General features: G+C 35.7%; 1 protein-coding gene and 1 long non-coding RNA gene across 3 annotated transcripts in view; one reads left to right on the top strand and one right to left on the bottom strand.

The window, feature by feature from the left end:
- Positions 1 to 20,377, top strand: part of LOC118444051 (uncharacterized) — a 207,417-nt gene that overhangs the window by 100,253 nt on the left and 86,787 nt on the right. The gene's annotated exons all lie outside the window — the stretch shown is intronic.
- Positions 1 to 20,377, bottom strand: part of ed (hemicentin protein echinoid) — a 155,005-nt gene that overhangs the window by 90,987 nt on the left and 43,641 nt on the right. The gene's annotated exons all lie outside the window — the stretch shown is intronic.

Below are 20,377 nucleotides of genomic sequence, written 5' to 3' on the forward strand. Positions count from 1 at the left end.
AGCAGTAGTCACTATGCTAAGAGTATTGCACAATAATGAATGCTCGCTTCTCGCTAGTCGTTTGCACCACGTTACCTTGCGTTCCTATGGTTTAATGCGTAATGTTTTATGCTTTATATACTGCGTAATAGGTAGCTCGCGAAAGGTAGCACATTTTCTCGTCTGGTTTTTTTTCTTTTTTTTTTCTTTTTTTCTTTTTTCTTTTTTTTTTTTTTCTTTCATTCTCTTAACCTTGAGCGTATACTTATAAAATGTTTCTCAAACGCGATCACTTGCGATTCGATTCATTAATTTCAACCTATTCTTCTTTTTGTTTTCTTTTCTTTTTTCTCTTCTTTGTTTTTTTTTTCTTCCCTCTTATTCTTTTTTTTTTTTCTCTATATATCTCGAATATCTTGAAAAAAACGAGATACATGAAATATTCATTTTTGAGAGTTGTTCACGAGAGTTCATTATTATAGATTGATTCAGATGTTAGCGAAGTTAAATATGAAAGATGGAAACGAAGTGATCTTAGGTATCCCATTATCGTGAAAGCACGTGCGATTTCGGTAGAGTGTTTAACGTTCAGAATGGAAAAGGAAAGAAAGAGATGGAGAAACTGTCTCGAGTAAAATCAGAGACTCGAAACTAACGGTAGTTCACTCTTTCTCTCTCTCTTACTATATTTGTATATGTGTGTGTGTGTGTGTGTGTTATATGAAAACAAAATTGAGAGAGACAGTGAGGAAAGCTTTACTTGAGATTTGAGAGGACGTCGAAAGTTTCGACGGATTCTTGAGAAAGGAAAGAGCTCGGGCTCTTAATTATCGCGAATGTCTACGGCTCGTCGCATAGAGAGACGAGAGACGATGGAAACGAAGTAAGGAACGAAACGAAGGTGATGGCATGCGAACGTGTGGGCGTTCGTAAAGGTTGCGCGTGAGAAGAGTAGACGAGAATGCTTACGAAGTAGAAGAAGAAGAAATAGAAGAAGAAGAAGAAGAAGAAGAAGAAGAAATACGAGGAGACGAAGGAGACCGACGATGAGGAGGTGAGATTGGAGGAGGAGGAGGAGGAGGAGGAGAAAGATTGTACGCGTTCGAAGACAATGGGAAAGAGAGGTTTGTCTCCGCGGATTACAATGCAAAACTTTTCGTTCGTAAGCGAACGAACGGACTTGGCATCGAGCAAAGTCTTTAACCACCGCGTTCTTCTCGTTACGTCGACGAAGAAATTCTAATAGTAGAACATCTCCAAATCTCTTGAAAAGCTCTTCTCTTTGTCGCTGACATACTCTTACCCCCATTACTTGATATCATCTTGCGTTACACGTAGAATTTTATCTCGTATTTTATTTATTTTTTTGTTCTCTTTTTCCTTTGTTCTTTTTTCTTTTTTTTCTTTTCTTTTTTTTTTTTTTTTTTTTTTTTTTGTAGAAAAAATTTCTTTTATTTAATTAGATCGATCATCATTTACATTAGAATTATATAACAATGGGATATTGGATATCTCTTTGTATGTTCTTTACATACAAAGTATGTGTTTTTGAAAATAGCGATAGCGATCAATGAGGAAAATAGAGAACTATTTTTTCTTTGTTTTTTTTTCTTGTTTTGTTCTGTTTTGTTTTTTTTTCTTTTTTGTAATATACCCACATATCTACGTTCGTATTTCTCAAAGCACATCATTTTATTATCTTTTTACATTTACTCGACATGTGTATACTCAACGAATACGAAACGCGTTACGGGACAAAGGGAAAACGACGAGATATAATAACGCGACGAAAGAGGCAGAGATGTGTAGTCGTAGTTGTAGTCGTAGTAGTATAGTAGTAGTGGTAGTGGTGGCTTCGAGTTTCCGAGCAAACGAATCCCTAGAACGAAATATGGCCGATGCGGATATCGAAAGGGAGAAAATTTGTTCGACGCCGAAAAGAGAGGGGGGAAAAAAAAGGAAAAGAACAAAAAATTCGCGTTTTCATCGTAATTCGTTTAAGAGGGTAGATATAAAAATAAGAAGAGAGAGAAAGGAAGAAACGAAAAAGAAATTAAAGAAAGAAAGAAAAAAAAAGAAGAAGAAGAAAATACGAAAGAAAACAAGAAAAAGAAAGCTTTTGCGATTTATATTTTATAACTACGCGTATACGTCATTCTGGTAACACGAATTAAATAAAAAAAAAAAAGAAAAAAAAAACAAAAAAAAACAAAAAAAAAGGAGAAGAAAAAAGAAAGAAACAGGGAAGGAAAAAGAGAAAGAAAAGGAGAAAGAAAAAAATATTCTTGCGTATGGTCAGAGAGAGATTTGCATTCGTTTTTACAAGCAAAACCATCGGTGCCGTGCTGGAACGCGAAAGAGGACGATCTCGTCGGATACGACGACGACGACGGCGACGACGACAACGACACTACTACTACTACTACTACATTACTAATACTACTACCACTCTGCCGTATCGGACAACGTTGGCGATAGTAGTACGTGCGACGAGCCATTTGCATTCCCCTATGCCAATTCGAGGGAGGAGATACGAAAAGCCTCGACGTGGCGCCGAGCTATATAGTCAAGCTATATAGCTGTGCTTCTATCGCACCCCTCGTTAAAATCCCGTATATGTATTTATGTATTCGCCAGTAATTCAATACACTCGTAACCCAACTCCGATTCTATATCCCAATCCTGACTGACCGTTCTAGACACCTTTTTTCTATATATAGGGTGAACCATTTTATATTTATTTATATATTTATTTTCTTCAGACACGATTGATCAATTTTTATGAGTCATCCTTATGTATATATTTTGAAATTTATTTTTCTTCTTTTATACCGGATGTTATATTCCTGTCTGACTTCGAATATCTCTAAGAGTCTGATATTTCAGATCTTTAAAATTCATAGACGACGATAGCAGTCGGCAATAGTTAATTCGATTTCTCATTCTGCTTTCCTTCCTTCCTTCCTTCCTTCCTTCCTTCCATCCTTCCTCCCTTTCCAAGATTCATTGGAGATAGTCATGGTTAGTTCTCGACGTGTTTACCATCGTCTTCGCTGTTGTCGTTGTCGCCGTTGTCGTAGTCGTCGTCGTCGTCGTCGTCGAGGTGACAGCAGAGTTTTCCTTCGATATTTGCGATTTATTACAAGATCGAAAGTAACTTGCTCGAGGAGTTTCATTACACGTACATATTTTTACTGTAACCCGAGAAGAAGCCGATCGGATTGCAAGAACATATCATTTTGAGAATGTTTAGAAAATGAGAAAAAAGAAAAAGGAAATTTTTTTTAAATCAAATATTAAATTTTAAATGATACGCGTGTGTTATTTTCTTTCAGATATTTTTCTTTGTTTGTTTGTTTGTTTTTTTTTTCCCCAAATCCATTTGTAATCCCTTTGAGTTTGTCATTGACCATTTCAACGAGATAAAACAAATGAGTATATAAATGTTGATCGTTCGACGTTAACAGAATCTGATTAAAGCTGGGCGTAAGCTCAAAGCCAAGCATCTTCTCGTTTCTCTATTCCCTTTCCACGTTGGAAACTTGAACGGCACTTCGGCTCGTCCAGCCATTTAGTTCGTTCGTTCGTTCCGGCGACGATTATCCATTAAAATTCATGCGTCGAGGATGACTGTCTTCGTGGAATCGGTTAATTAAATTTATCGTCCTTTTCCTCTTTCCATTTCGTTTAGGATGATATTCGTATTAAGGGAATGGTCAAAGAGAGAGAGAGAGAGAGAGAGAGAGAAAGGATGATATATTCGAATCTTTTAATTTTCCTTTGAATCTATCGTCGGTGTCTTTAATAACAAAGCTTTGATCAAATAGCTTGCATACTTTTGTCATGAAATACTTTAACAATCGTTCAAGTTGAAAAAGTGTCTTGAGACACGATGACTACGATGACGTATCTCTTGAGTAGGTACTCCTTTCTACATCGTTTATAAAAACTTAAAACAAGTGGCGTATCGAGATAAAGTAAAACCAAGAGAGGAATTATCATTCGATCGAGTATGATCGTTCAACGAGCTGGAGTTAACGAGGGGGCAAAAGATACAGAGAAAGAGACAGAGAAAAGGAAGAAAAGGAAAAGAGAAAATAGGAGGATGAAGAGGAGGAGGAGGAGGAGGAGGAGGAGGAGGAGAAGCTTTGTTATTAAAAAAGAGCTCTGATTTTTCCGTTGTTATCTCATAGAGAGGCAAGCCGAGAGCTTAATTATAGCTTTGCTAAGCGATTATAAAGGCACGTTGAAATATGAAAATAATTTACCGTGGTGGTTGTGGTGCTAGCGATGGTGTTGGTATTGGTGATGGTACTGGTGGTGTGGTGCTAGTACTGGCGTCGGTGCTGCTGTTGGTGCTCTGCGAAGCCAGCCCTTTTTCTCTGCTTTTCTCCTTTACACGACGAACGAGTACGTAGAAAGTGTGTGCGCGCACAGGAGGGAAGTAAAAATACATAACGTGCAGATATGCGGTACATTGCGCACGCCAAACGACTCGCCATACTCTCCACCCCTCTTTTACCCTCGTCCATCCACGTAGACGCGAGGTCACGCACGTTCACGATTTCCTGAGCAAATCGAAATAATCCTTCGTTTCGTTTCGTTTCAATATAATTCAAGATATCGAAATCTCCTCGCACTTTAAGTTGTTTAGAAAATCAGTTTGAGATTAGAAGGGTTTATAATGGGAGAAGACGAGGTGGACGAAGGGGAACGTCCTAAAGACGTGGAAATTCATGGAAATCCACAAAAGCGATTTGTCTGAGACATTTTCTCAAGTAGAAAAGCATGAACGTTGGAAAAACAACGTTGGGAGGATGCCTGTCTCTCTCGTCGACACAGAGCCCTTTTCTTTTTCTTTCTTTTTTTTTCTCGTTTTCGTCTCCTAATTTTCTTCCCCCCTTCTTTCCTTTCTTTTTTGTCTTTTTTATTGTTTCTCTCTCTCTCTCTCTCTCTCTCTCTCTCTCTCTCTCTCTCTCTCTCTCTTTTTCTTAGATCTATAGAAAGAATAAGGAAAAAGATAGTTCGTTGAGTTGAACAATTCAACGAGTCTCGACATTTACGAAAGTGCTTTCTGATCGGTCGATTTCTCTCAAGTGGAACCAACAAATATTCTCGAAACGCATCGAAAAGAAAGATCGTCCCTTTATTCGACTCTCCTATTCCTTCTTCTCCTCCTCCTCTTTCTTGTTTCTTTTCGCTCGACTTGACGCACATGACACGGACAAATGTTCCTTCGAGAGAAGACACGTTTACGATTCGCGAGAACTATCTGATCGGATAAGTATAATAAGAAGAGAAGATGGAAAAAAGAAGACTTTTTTCAAATCTTTCCACGAGAGATTTTACAGTGAAAACTTATTGTAAGTAACTTATATACTTACATACATACATATATATATATATATATATATATATATATATATATATATATATATTATTTTTGTAATACATCGTTCAAGCGTCAAAGTATTTAGATAAATCTTATATAGGTCATTAATTTTCGTAAGATAAAAAATAAATTTTATCGGCAAATTTGAAAGGATTAATCTTGTCGACTTTTCCTCCCTAAAGCAGGTGAAAGCTGGGTTCCTCTAATTTATCGTATCCATAGCGACCGAAGCTCAGGTGCTCGAAATAACCCCCGTTCTTTTTAAGAAAAAAAAGAGAGAGAGAGAGAGAGAGAGGGAAAGAGGAAGAAGAAGAGGGAGAGAGAACGTGCAATACTCCTTCCTAGCCTGGTTAAGACGTAATTGGTCGGAGCTTTACGTACGTTCAACGCGACCAAATTACAGAGGCTGGCCGCCTTCAAGGCAATTGCTTCTCGCGAACGATTGGAAGTAGAAGTTAGAAGAAATAGAAGAAGAAGAAGAAAAGGAGGAGGAGGAGGAAAAGGAAGAGAACGAACTCGTCATTGTTTCTCGATCTAGTTCACGATTAATATTATCGGCTAACGAGATTACTTTCTACGGGGTTAGTATCACCCTCTGTAGTGTTCCTGTTAGAAAAAGAAAGAGAGAAAATCTCGAAGAAAAACGTTGATAATAACCACAGTGAATTATCGATCGAGTCTCACCGATCTCTCTCTTTCTCTATCTCTCTCACTTCTTCTTTTCGTTCTCTCTCTTTCCTTCATTTTGACGATAGTACTAGAGCGTAGAGCTTACACAGAAGCTTGCAAGCTTCGCGGGGATATTATTAGCTCGATGGTATTGCTTCAGGGTGGCAAGCTTATGCGAAGGAGAGGCGCCTGTTCTCGTTCATCCGTGATGCGATCGTTCACACTCTCTCGCACATAGTCATGGCATCAACGTCTATGTAGAATCCACCCTTTCTCTCTCTCTCTCTCTCTCTCTCTCTCTCTCTCTCTCACTCTCCCTCTCACTCTCTCTTTGTGTGTGTACGTGTGTGTGTGTCTTACTTCCGTCCTTTCATTTACCACCTAATCAACATCTTTATTATTTAGGTGAATATTTGAAGACACGTCGGTTCTCATGTCGTAGGAAAATCTTCAACTTATTATCGATTAATCGATCTTTTGTCACGAAATTATTTACAATAAAAAAGAAAAAGAGGAAAGGTATAAGCAAACAAATGTATCGTTTTAAATGCATACACGCATTCTCTTTGCTTAATTGCACTGCCTCTGTCGTATAATGAATTTATTTCGATGGATATCGTGCAAATGGACCGATCGATTTTAAGTGATAATCGTATTATCCAATGAACTTTACCTTCGTTCTCGTTTGTCCAATTACTCTTTCTCTCTCTCTCTCTCTCTATTTATTTAACTATATATATCTCTCCTGCTTTTACCTCGTTCGTCTCATTTTTTCCTTTCTTTCGTTTTTGTCTTTTCTATTTACTTTTTCTTTTTTTTCGTTTTTTTTTTTTTTTTTTTTTTTTTTTTTTTTTTTTTTTTTAACAAACGACATGCCTGCGAATATTTGGTATCAATTATAGGAAAATTCGATGATGATTTTCCAGAGTGGAATTACACGAATAACGTGGAAAAAGTCACTTAGAGAATAATAGTAATGTGACTAGCAGTGAAATCTCATCATTTCCTTTACCTTTCTTCGAAACGACGTGAATGAAATAAATATAAGAAAGAAATCTTAATAAATATATATGATACGAATGTAATCACAATTTTCAGTCGAAATATTTACGACGAATTTTCTTTGAAAAATTTCTCAAATTAATTCTGAACGAGTAAATATGCTTTATTAAGTTAAAATAATAATACATATCTTTATTTTTTTTTTGCGTGATATAATATAAAGTAAAATCAAACTATTTGGTTAATGATCAAAACGTCTTCGAGATGGGGGAGGTGGGGACGGGGGACGGGGGAGAGGAGATGATAAGATCTATAAAATTAATCACATTTAAGAGTTAATCGAATTAGTTAGAGTAAAGAGTAATTAGTATAAAAATCGAATTCATGGAATAAATCTGAAAGAAGGCGAAATCCGAGAGATTTCTGCTTAAGAAAATCTTGCGGCCAATTCTCTTTTTGTGTTCTTTTATACGCACACGCGTGGCTGATTGCTAATAGAAAACACTTTTAAATATACATTTATATATATATATATATATATATATATATATATATTTTCGTCGAGTACATAAGATAGAAGAAAATATCCATCTTTTCTTAGTAATCTCGAAAAAGGAAGTTTCATCGAAATGACAGGCATGATATTACTTGTGTCCTATATTTCTAGGACAACGAAGTACCTAGCAAGCTAGCTGTCGTCGTAAATTTTCTTTTAAACGTTCCTCGGACAAGACTTAATAACAGACTATACGTATAACGCTATATTCTTGAGAACGTTATGCGAAAAGAGTAGAAAAGGTTTTTCTATAGTAACATTTGACGTAACCATCTCGATTTATATTTCCATTGGAATCATTTAAAATTCTTAATGGCTCATAGAGATATCGCTAAATAAATGAAACGTAGAAAGGAAGACTTGAAAATTTTTGCGTGAAATCGTGCTCACCAGTTTTCATAAATGACAAAGAGAGCGAAAGAAGAATCCGTTCGTCCAGTATAATAATTGGTTTTATGTAACAGGTGCTCGTTAGTTTCTCGTATCCGTGCGTGTTATCTCTTACCTGTAACAGAAACGAAGGTCAACGATCGGTTAGTCATTTTAATTAGTTGATGATCGAGGTCAATGTAAGTTACGTGTTAAACATACAGAAACGAGATCGTTTCTTTTATTCTTTCGTTTCAATTACAATTGTTATTGAAATTTTTTCTACTAGCTGACGCATTGATAAAATATAAAAAGAGATTAGAAATTTTTTGGAACAAAAACGTTTCGCCCATACGTTCGTCGTTTACGACGAGATCTACAGGTGTCACGTTACGCTCTAGCGTAAATTCAATCAATTTTTTGGGGCTTTTTTTTATAACAGTATTCGAGATTTGAAAGAGGGAGAGAGAGAGAGAGAGAGAGAGAAATCACCCGTCGATTCGTTACTCTAATATAGATAGAACTACGGAATGAAATATTGGTGGTAAAGCTGAGAAAATCGATGCTAGTCAGAGTTTTACTTGGGAATCTTTCATAAAGATATATAAAGTAACTAAAGTTTATGAATATATCTATATAATATCGTAAAAGAGAAACAGACAGACAGTCAAACAGAGAGAGAGAGAGAGATATCTTTATTTGAAAATGGATATCTTTGCATATTTAATTCACTTCCCTTTTTTTGCTTATCCAAGGATATTTCTTTTAGGAAGTCCTACGACGACATCGGGAATCAAATTCTCGCATCGTCGCGTCCGTCTCTCGTTTAAGATACTTTGGGGTCTATTAGCAAGTTTCGAACGAGTCCCAGGAGGTACTGTCTGCTACGGAATGTTTCTTTCTCTTTCTCTCTCTCTCTCTCTCTCTCTCTCTCTCTCTCTCTCTCCCTCTCTTTCTTCTCTATTATGCTGTGAATCGTAGAGAAGAAATAAAAAGATGTAGGGTAAAGGCGGTGGATAAAGAGGAAAGGGAAAGAGGAGTCGAGGGAAAAGTCGAGAGTGGTTAGAAGAAGAAAAAGAAAGAAGTAAAAAGATAGATAGAAAGAAAAAGAGAGAGAGAGAGGTGAGGAAGAAAATGGAGATGCGGTGGGAAGGTAGAGTTTACCAGCATCCTAGGAGGGTGCTGCACCTGTCCAAAGTCCCTCATCTTATTACTTCGACAAACTCTTAAATACTCCGAGGGCCGAAACTTTTAAATTCCAATAAATATTTAAGTTTTCTCGCATTTCCCAAGCAGCACCGTACGCCCCAGGTAATACGTCGCTTTTTTTCCCTCCCTTTTTTCTCTTTTTTCTCTTTTTTCTCTTTTTTCTCTTTTTTTTCCATCTTCTTCTTCCCCTTCTCCTTCTTCTTCCTCTTCTTCTTCTTCTTCTCCTTCCTTCTTTCTCTTTATTCTTAACCACCGGATAGAGAAACGATGAGCAAAGGAATATCTTCTAGAGGCTGTTTTTCTTTAATTCGCTTCGAGAATTTCACTTTGATCCAGTACGATTGTATTCAGCTGAATAATCATAGTCATTGTACAATATATAGTTGAATAGAAAAAGAAAGAAAGGAAGAAAATGAGAGAAATCGAATCGACAAAACGAATTCATTTTTAAGGGCATTCCCAAGTTGATACTCGACATAGTCGATATTAATAGCTCCAGCGTGTTGTTAATAATTCACTTGGAGGTATACATCAACGACTACGATGGTTATTCTTTTACTCGCTTACAAAGTTCATTAACCGTTTAAAGAATGAACGAACGCATTTTCGTTATTTTCATGAATTTCTCGTCGTGTGTTGGTTATATGAAATTTTTATAGGATTAAAAATTCCAAAGGGACGTCTACATAACGTAATTTTATCACGCTTTTGTTTAAATGATGTCAGTCATTTTATCAAGGTTCCAATTCAATCAGTCCTTTTCATTATGAACAAGGTTTCAGTTTTAAAAGAATTTTTTGTGATTTCAATTTTCCTTTTTTATACTTTTTTGTAATTTTTATTATTTTTGGTTTTTTTTTTTTACTTCTTGTAATTTTTTTTTACAATTTTTATTCCCCCCCCCCCTCCCGCCACTTATTGTTAACGTCCGATCGATAAAAGAAGGAACGACAAAAAAATTTCAAATCGTTTTCAAAAACTCATTCATCTCTTTTTTTTTTTTTCCTAGGAATACATTGGAAATTGTTTAGCGTAGAACGAATGTTGTATAATTTCATATATTGCCAATCTATCATTTATTTTATATGAATGAAATAAAATTTACATAATTATAATAAAAATTTTAATGATCTCGTTATAATCGTATCGTTATTACGAGAGAAAAGAAAAAGATTCAATTATAAAAATTATTAATAAAAACAATTTTATTATATCGATATTATTGCAAGGTTTAAATAAATAAAGAAAAAAATATGCTTTAAAACGGTACTTGATTCAAGTCTCTACGATTTTTCGTTCCGGAGATATCGCCTTTGAAAGACTTCATTCATTATTCGTATAGTACAGCTGTTCGTAGTAATAGTAATAGTAGTAGTAGGACCGCGTAAATTCTCGGAATTTATATAGGTCAGTGTGTCACCGAGTCAATTTGAATGAAATTATATGGATCAATGGGTCAATATAAACGCTTTTCATTTAACTGGAAATATCTGCGGAACTAAAAGTCATAGAGACTTGAATCGAAGATCATTTTAAAGGGCAAACTTTTTTCTATTTATTATCGTATTGTTAATAATTAATTAACAATTTGTTATAAACAATTTGTTATAAACAAATTCTTACGAACTAATTTCATCTCATTTAGCCAATACAAAATTCAGATTGCGATCAACTTTTAAAATTACATAAATAAATAAATAAATAATTAATAAACAAATTACGTTTTTATCTAAGATACAATCTTTTTCTTTTTTTACGTAACATAAACGTAGAACGATGATATAAAGTAAACGCAGAATAATGATGCAAGATAAACTAAGAAACCATCACTCTTTATTATTTATTTATTACTACATTTTAATCTGCATAATTGTTTATCAATGTTTAAATCGAAATATAAACGAAATTAATAATTTTTCTATGTACAAGATATTAATAATTTTTTTTTTTTTTTTTTTTTTTTTTTTTTTAAATAAAAAATAACGAGTTGCATCGATCGATGCATTCGAAAACATATAATTACATTAAAAACAAAACAAGAAAACACAGTTGATCTTTGTATGTCTATATCGTACGACTCTTCTATACGAAGTTTCTTCGTATCTCGAAAAAGAACGAAAGTATTCAAGGTGAGCAAAGGTATTGGCCCAGTCTGTATATTTTGAGAGCGTCAAAACGTGTTTAATAGCAGGTCTGGAGCCTCTCGTAGTAGCCACATTGCGTGTAGAAAGAGGATTTTGCTATAGTTCGACCCAATTACGAAGCTAGCTATTAGGGTTAGAAGCTTTAATAAAAGGCTTCGGTTCTTTTCAAGCGATCTTCTTGAAATTTACTGTTTCTCTCTACACCGGGCACATTCGTTCCCGTCAAAATATCCGAAGGATTCGAGTAGATTTTAAACGACCACACGTTCTCTACTTTGTCTTTCCTTCCTATATAATTACTAGCTATTTACTTTACCTAACATTTCGACGAGCTTATCTAGCACAAGTCTAGAGACGATTTAAAGAATTAAATAAGAATTATTTAATATATCAAAATAAATAAATAAAATTGAGTTTAACGGTTCTTTAATTTTTTTCTTTTTATTTAAATCTTAACGATTGAAAAATACAATAAGCTGCTTTTTAATATGAATTTCTATTGGCACCAAAGACAAGTAAATACTTACCTACACCTTTCTCTCTCATCCTCTTTATTATTACCATGCGACGATCGAAAAAGATTTTACTAGATGCTAGGTTGTTTATTGGAAAATCATTTTCCGTGCTCGTAACAGCCGCATAGATCCATCGACGATCCTCCGATGTAAGGGCGACGCTCGCTCGTTCTACTCTCTCTCTCTCAAACGTTTTTCATTTTATCGTCTCTCTATCTTTCTCTTCCTCCCTTTCTTCCTTCCTTCCTTCCTTCCTTTTACCCTTTCCTTCTCTTCCTCTCAACCGATCCATATTTTTCCTCGGAGGAATTTTTCTATCTTTTTCTTTGCTCATAGGATGGCTCCATGCATTTGAGGCCCAAACGATCGGCTTCCCGCTTCTTGGTACGGTAAAGAGGGAACGTATTCGATAAAAAGCAACAAAGACGATTCAGTTTTCTCTTCTCTTCTCTTCTCTTCTCTTCTCTTCTCTTCTCTTCTTTTCCTTTTCCCCTTCCAGCTCAATGGAAAAATATGCGCTTCCCTCTCTGCTTCCCCTTTTTACTTCGTCTTTTATTTATGCGTTGTTTTCCTTCTTCTTTGACCTTTCTCTGACCCATACATAAATACAGATATAGAAGATACATATACCGAATACGCGAGAACGCACAGGCATAGATACAGGAGACACATTGATTCCTTAACACGTTCTCGTCGTCGTCATCGAGAAGATACAGAAGTGTTATAAAATCAAACGAAATCCTCAAGCTTCCTATAAAAATTCGAAATCATTCTTCTTCAACGGGATCCCCTACCCCCATCCCCTATCCAACTTTTCCCTCTTTCTTTCTTTCTTTCTTTCATTTCTTTGTAACTTTGAAAACTGACGATCTAGTCAGCTAGACGGAGATAGAAAAAGTTGAAGTTTTCCATGAAAATCATCATTTGGAAAGTAGCCAGGGAAGTAAGGTTAAGAACCTTGGTTATACGTTGCACACGATATTTATACGCCAGGCGAAACTGTTTGTTCTCGCCTACTGAAAGTCTTGCTGTAAAGCAGCTTACAGCATTTTCCTGAAAAATATACGAGGAACTTGATACCGTCCTAGGTCCGAGCTGACAAACATTGGAATTTAGATCGAATTCAATGGTATACGTGATCTTTTATGAGGTCGTATATAAGTTTTCGACAATTTTTTTTTTTTTTTTTTCTTTTTCTTTTTTTTCCTTTACATCTTTCTCTCTTTTTTTTATATTTTCTTTCTTTTTTTTTTTTTTTTTTCTTGTTTCTGTTAACAAGTTGAAGTAATATAAACGTCGGCACTGTATGCTTTCAGACTTTCATTTTATTTATTAACACGCTTGGTTCCAAGTTCAGAATGAAATAATGGCTTTACGAAATAAAGCCACGCTTATGTGGCATTTTTATATAAAAAAAAAAAAAAAAAAAAAAAAAAAAAGAAAAAGTATAAGACAAAACGCTGAACTATTAATGCATACGTTAACAATGCATACCGGAAGGCAACTGTCCCTCTCTTTCTCTTTCTCTTTTTCTGCCTTTAATCATACACGTCTGGTATCGTTATTTCAACGAAAGCTTGCAGTTACTATCCTTTGTATCCTTATATAAACTTTACTTTTTATTTTTCACGATATTTGGTCCATTGGGATTGCGTTCGGATCTTTGTATGCAACTGTTTTAGCGGACAAAGAAAAAAAGAAAAAAGAAGAAAAAAAAAGAAGAAGAAAAAGGAAAAAAGATCAGTCATACACACATACGGAGGGAAAGGTAAACGAGCAGCTCGTTAACATATCTCGCGAATGTGTCAAAAGCGTAGGTTGTCTCATTAAAATAATTCGTCAGAGAATTTCTGTAACTCGTTCATATTATGATATATATATATATATATATATACATGCATAGATACATACATACATACGTACATATATAATATATTATATACGTACGTGTATTTCACGAGGTAAAGGAATCGTTTCGTAAGTTCCGAATGAGCAAAAATTTTAATTTATATTTTACGCCTACTTAGAGATATTCGAATATTAAAATAAATGAAATTAATTTATTTATAAGTTAATTGTATAATATTTTTCATGCATATAGGAATACGATAGACATATACAAGTATACGCGTCTACGTATAAACTTTTTTTATTTTTTAATGAAAATGAGAAAAACTAATGGAAATATTGAATATGCCGTTAATATAGAGAGAGAAAGATATCTCGAGAAAGAGGATTATCATAAATATTTTCGTTGAATTCCATAAGAACTTGAATATATTCTGATCAAAAAAAAAAAGAAAAAAAAAAGAAATATATATATATATATGTACACTTAAAAAATTTCTCAGTGGTGCTTTTCCCGAGGATATATCCCTAGTATTATCAACGTCGAAGAAAATTCAGTGTCGCGTTCGTCCGATCTTATTCGACGTCTGAAGGTAATCCGCCTAGGGTCTTTCGAAGTTTCGTTTCGCGCGTTTGGCCTTTCGCTTAGGGTCGCGCGAACTTCTCTTAAAGGACTTTTCCAAGGTACTGTCTTTCTCCCTGATATCTCTTTGTTAACATCTGGCATAGTTCGCACGCGATTTCCGTTTCTATCTTTCCTTCACGATTTCCTACGATTTCCTTCTTCCTCTTCTTCTTCCTCTTTTTAGAAGGTCAAGGCGAGGACTACTTCCTTCCTTTACCGGGCCCATCCTGAACGATCCAAATTGCAACTATGGACGAATGCAAAGCACGCGATTTTCCAATGTAGTAAAACGCGAAGATCTCTACTTTGTGATTTTTCCTCTATCTCTCGAAATTGCTGCTCTACCAGATGAGAGAGAAAGAGAGAGAGAGAGAGAGAGAGAGAGAGAGATAGAGAGAGATTGCTCAAGGTAATCCGATGGACGGGTTACGAGAGACTTTTCGATCGATTTCGAGTTGGCTTCTGAAAGATCGAAGGACCTATCAGAAGCGTGCATTCGCAAAGTTTCTTTCTTATCTTAGGACCGTAAGTCTTTGCGGTTGTGGTAACAACCTTACTCCTTCTTTTCTTCTTACTTTCTTTCTTATTTTATTTCTTTCTTTTTAGAAGATCATTTCTCGTAGAACAGATATTCCTTTAGAACGAGGAAGAAGAAAAGAAGAAGAAGAAGAAGAAGAAAAAGAAAAAAAAAGAAAAAGAAGAAGAAGGACGACTTTTCTCCGTTATCGACGATATAGATCGGCCTCGATCGTCGTAAGAATTGATCGATCGATAGTACAAACCAAGGTACTTTGGCACGTTCCTTAGTCGTCGTTCTTAGCCAATATCGAGAGAAATTGAGGAAGGAAAGAAGGAAGGAATGAAGGAAGGAATGAAGGAAGGAAGGAAGGAAGGAAGGAAGGAAGGAAGGAAGGAAGTAAGATTCGGGCCTCGTGGAAGAGAAAAGAGAAAAAAAAGAAAGAAGAGAGATAGATAGACCGGGTGGATGTGCAAGGGAACGGGGAGTGCGGGAAAGGGGGGAGAAGAGGATAGAGGAAGGGGATCGTATTGGTAAGGATAAGGTAAAAGAACATTACGAAGCCACGTATAAGCTCGTACGCTTTGACCATCGGCATTTCCGGGGATGGCGCGAGGTGAGATCCGGTCGCTTTTATCGAGCCACTCTGTCCTCGTGAAAGCCCGGCCACCGAGAAAATTCTCTCGACATTTCCGAGGAGCAACCGATTCCATTCTCTCTCTCTCTCTCTCTCTTTTTCTCTCTCCTATCCGTTAGAGAGAGAGAGAGAGGAAGAGAGGGAGTCCGTATCGCTTTCTGCGTAACCACTTTACGCGATAATCGATTTCGCCCACGATCGCGTACGTGCACCACCCCTTTTTCTTTCTTCTGTCCTTTCTTCCTATTTCTCTCTCTCTCTCTCTCTCTCTCTCTCTTTCTCTCTCTTTCCATCGGTTCTCTATCCGTTGAAAGCGATTCTGCAGTGGACGTAAAGACGTCTTTGAAATATTCTATCCATCCAAACTGCTACGTGATTTCGTCCTCCATTCGAGAGAAATAATAGTTACTACCCTTTATTTTTTAACAGTTTCATCAAGATTGACAATAGTATAATTCAATTGATTATCATGTTAATGTCTATGACATTCTCATATTACGTTTTCTTGGAAATAAGTTCTTGATGGATATTTCGAAGTTTAAGATGTTCAGGATTAGAAAGTTATAAATTATTTTTTTTCTTTTTTCCTTACCAGGAAGATCTCGTCACGATCTTTGAATCATTGTACGTGCGTGTGTATGTGTGTATGAAAGAGAGAGAGAGAGAGAGAGAGAGAGAGAGAAGAAAGATTTAAAGGAAACGTGCTTAAACGTCACAGCCGTTCTTAGCTTATAACTTCTTTCATTTTTTTTCTTGATCTCTCTCTCTCTCCTCTCTTTCTCTCTCATACTCACGTCGATTTCAATGACTCTTAGAAGTTTCTTCGAATCTTCTTTTTATCACTTCCCCTACCCTTTTTCTCTCTCCTTTCATTAATTTCAATTCGCTATCAGAAGATGAGGAGTTAACGTATGTGAGAGTAAAAATTATGACTCTTCGTGTCCCTTATTTTTTCTCTCTTTCTCTCTCTATCTCTCTCAGTATGTGACATATAATATCAAAGACATTTTTATTTTCCAAGCGACCCAACGTACGTTGCCTCGCGTTTTAAACGCGTTCCTAAATTTTATAACAATAGCTCACAAAAAAGCCAATTTCCGAGCGTATAGAACAAAGCGCCCAACGTCGTCTCTTTTCTATTGCCCGCCGGCCTTGGAATAAGCCATGAGAATGAGAGCTTTCAGAGCGGAGAACGAAACGCACCATTTTTTCATTTTGGTTTGATTTTTTTTTTGTTTTTCTGTCGTAAAAAAATTTTATTAATTAATGCACTTGCACTCTCTCTCTCTCTCTCTCTCTCTCTCTCTCTCTCTCTCTCTCTCTCTCTCTCTCTCTCTCTCTCTCTCTCTCTCTCTCTCTTTCTCTATATCTCTCTCTTTTGTCGTTAAAATAATTAGAAATTTGTCGAGTCTTCTTTGAAAACAAATCTTTCCATTTCAGTGTCCTGCTTTATTCTTAATTCATCGAATTATTTTTTACGGAATGTTGAAATAATCAAATTAAAAATATTATGATAAACATGATAATTAAATGAGATATTTCAAAATTTTGAATTAACAATCAATCCATATATCTGAACGTTCTATTTTCGATCATCGAATTATAAATATTTATGGAGAATAATGATAGAATCTAATTAAAAATAACTCAATAAAGCATGATATAATGTATAAAATATTTTGATTTTTTAATTAACAATCGATCTTTTATCTTCGAATATAGTTGATCAAATTATTAATACGGAACGTCAACATCATCGAATTAATGTTAAATATTATCAATATTTTTCATATTTTTAATTGATACTCGATTCTTATATTCGAATATATTGAATGATATTATTTAATTTGTACGGATCGATAAAATAAAATCTCACGTTTAAGTGGTAACATAAATTCGTAGAAGTAGGATCGTTCTCATCAAGATCTATTTGAACTCGTTCGATCACGAAGTAGTAAAGGAACTTTTGCGATAGAAAGAATTTGTATTCTTGTTCGTCAAGTAGCTCTACTGTAACGATGCCGTTTAAAAGCTCCTTTTCTGTTCTTTTCCTCTCGTGGAAGACGTGTAACGAGTTGGGCACGTGAGCCTCGCTACGACGCCTAATCACAATGGTTAGCGCGATTGCGATCGTCTAATGACTGAAAAAAATTATACTCTTGTTAAGGAATACGCGATCGTACTTCAACAATCGACTTTTTCCTTCTCGTGCTGTACTACGGTCTAGTACGATTAATTTTCTTTCCACGTGAAAAACTTTTACTCGCAAATTATTTTCTGTGTATATATTTTTCTCTTTTCTTTCTAATTTTTCCTTTTTTCTTTTTTTTTTTTTTTCCTTTCTTCTTTTTACGTTTAATCGTATGTCAATATATATTACAATAAAACGAATGAATAAAAAGATTACGATTCCGAAAATAATTATAATTAAATAGTGCCAGTATAATGTGAAAATTATTAGAACGAATAATTCATCTGAAAGGATAATTGAGATTTGATTTCTTTTTCTTTATCTTTTTTCGCCTTTTCAAGTCGTCAAAATAATTCAATAATCGAGTAAAAAATGGAATCACGAGTGATTTACAAGAAGAGACGTTAATAAATCGTTCCTCTTTAGAAATCAATCGAGTCTCTTCTCGCTCTCTCTCTCTCTCTCTCCCTCTCTCTCCCTCTTTTCTTTTCTTTTTTCTGTCCCTTTTATTCATTTTAAGAAAGCAGAGAAAGACAGAACTTGGAATATTTGACTGGAAGTGTTGGCGGAAGTGAGAATATCGTTATCGTTCTCCGCCTCGTCGTCGTCGTCGTCGTCGTCGTCGTCGTCGTCGTCGTCGTCGTCGTCGTCGTCGTCGTCGTCGTCGTCGTCGTCGTCGTCGTCGTCGTCGTCTGGGTCGTCTTCGTCGTCGTCTTCGTCGTCGTCTTCGTCGTCGTCTTTCTCGAGTAATCCCGATAAAAGGCGGCCAGCCGAGTTTGCCGTACTTTGAATAGACCCACGGTGACAAATTAAATGGGCGGTAGAAGACAGGGCCGACGACGAGGAAACCGCTAAGACGACGAAGCGTAAGAAAAACGAGGTGTGTGCTTGCATGAGTGCGTGCGTGTGTGTGTGTATGAGAGAGAGAGAGAGAGAGATAAAACAGTAGTAATAGCAATAGTAATAGTAATAGGAGTAGTAATAGTAGTAGTAGATTTTTAGTAACGAAAGACTCGATAATATTTATAAAGATGTGATGTCGAAAAATTCTTACGACTTTTCTTAAACTTTTAGCTTCGCAAAAACGAGAAAAAAATTAAGGGAGAACGATATAATAGTAATAATAATAATAATAATAATAATTATTATTATAATTAATAATAATAAAAGTAAATAAAAAAATAGAAGGGAAAGAGTAGTGATGATAAACTTGCAACTTTAATTACAACGACGACGCTAGTGGTAACAATAAATGAAGAACGTTAATAGCGACTTATCGATTCCCAGAGGCACGTTACACTATCGAAACATTTCCGATAACCCAATCGTGAGCTCGTTCGTTTATCGTACAACTCGTGCATTTCATCCCCCTCCCCTGTTTTTTTCTTTCCTCTTGTCCCTCCTTTTCTTTTTTTTTTCTTTTCTTTTCTTTTCTTTTCCTTTTTTCTTTCTCTTTTCTATCGTCCGTCTCGTTTATCGACATCGATCGTAAACGTTTAGCACCTTCCTTTGACCACGGAAAAATCGTCGAGAAAAGTTAATAAAAAGTTTCACTTTTGTATGCTTTACGAGCGCTCGAGATAGATCGAGATGTATTATAATTTATTCCTTCGGTTCCCGTACGAACGTTTATCATCCAACGATAAATAAGAGAATTTTTGTTTTTTCTCTTTTTCCTTTTCTATTTTAATTTTTCTTCTTTTTTCCTTCTCCCTTTCTTTCTTTTTCTTTTCTTTTCTTTTCTTTTGTTTTCTTTTCTTTTCTTTCGTTCCTTCGGTCCTTTTTAAAGACAATACTTTATTCTCATCGCGCGTCGTAGAAACTCGCGTCTGCGTGGCCCGACACGTGCATTCGAACTCGAACCAGACGAAGTAGATTTACGGCCGAGCGCGGTCACAATTTCGTCATAAATTACGGCGATACTACGAAATACGGCAAAGAGAAACCCACCCCACGCCTCTACAATCATTATCCGTCAAAGTTTAACGTCTCTTGTGAGTGTACACCTCGTTGGTACACCCTCTATGGATACCAAGCTACCATATACTCCCTCGTTATATTCGATAAAAATAAATACGACTTCGTAGCTTTCGACTATACAAAAAAAAAGAAAAAAAAAATAAATAAATAAAAGAAAGAAAGAAAGAAAGAAGAAGAAGAAAAAGAAGAAAGGAAAAAACAAAATGATCGATTATGCACATAAACTTTAGAACGTGTTTTATAATATTTCGATTATCGAAGCGTTGAATATCGATCAATTTTTTTTGTACTTGTTTGTTCGAACATCTGCTATAAGATTACTTTCGGTAATATATAAAAAAAAAAAGAAAATTAATATAGTACAAAAAGTTAGAATTTATATATAATCGATTTGGTTATCAAGAATGGCGCAATTTCCTGAGATTATTATTTTATTTAAACGCGATCGAAAAACGCGGTGGAATTTTTATTCCTCCCTCTTTAACACCCTTCTCTTACGCTCCATTTCATTGCCCTTTCTCTATAGAAACTCCCTAAAGCAAGTTCTATCAGAACGAGAGACGGGACCTTACGTAGAATAATTTCACTTTGCGAACGTTGATAAGGACTTGGGTGCATGTTACTCCGGGCTCGCATGATTGCGGAATCGCGTGACATCTACTCAGGTCTCCGTATAGAACGAACGAGCTGCGACGAGCAGGTTGATTCGACCATTCTCTCTCTCTCTCTCTCTCTCTCTCCTTC

Source organism: Vespa mandarinia, chromosome 21 (genome assembly GCF_050613455.1).
Source record: "Vespa mandarinia isolate Hongniang chromosome 21, ASM5061345v1, whole genome shotgun sequence".
Lineage (NCBI taxonomy): Eukaryota > Metazoa > Arthropoda > Insecta > Hymenoptera > Vespidae > Vespa > Vespa mandarinia.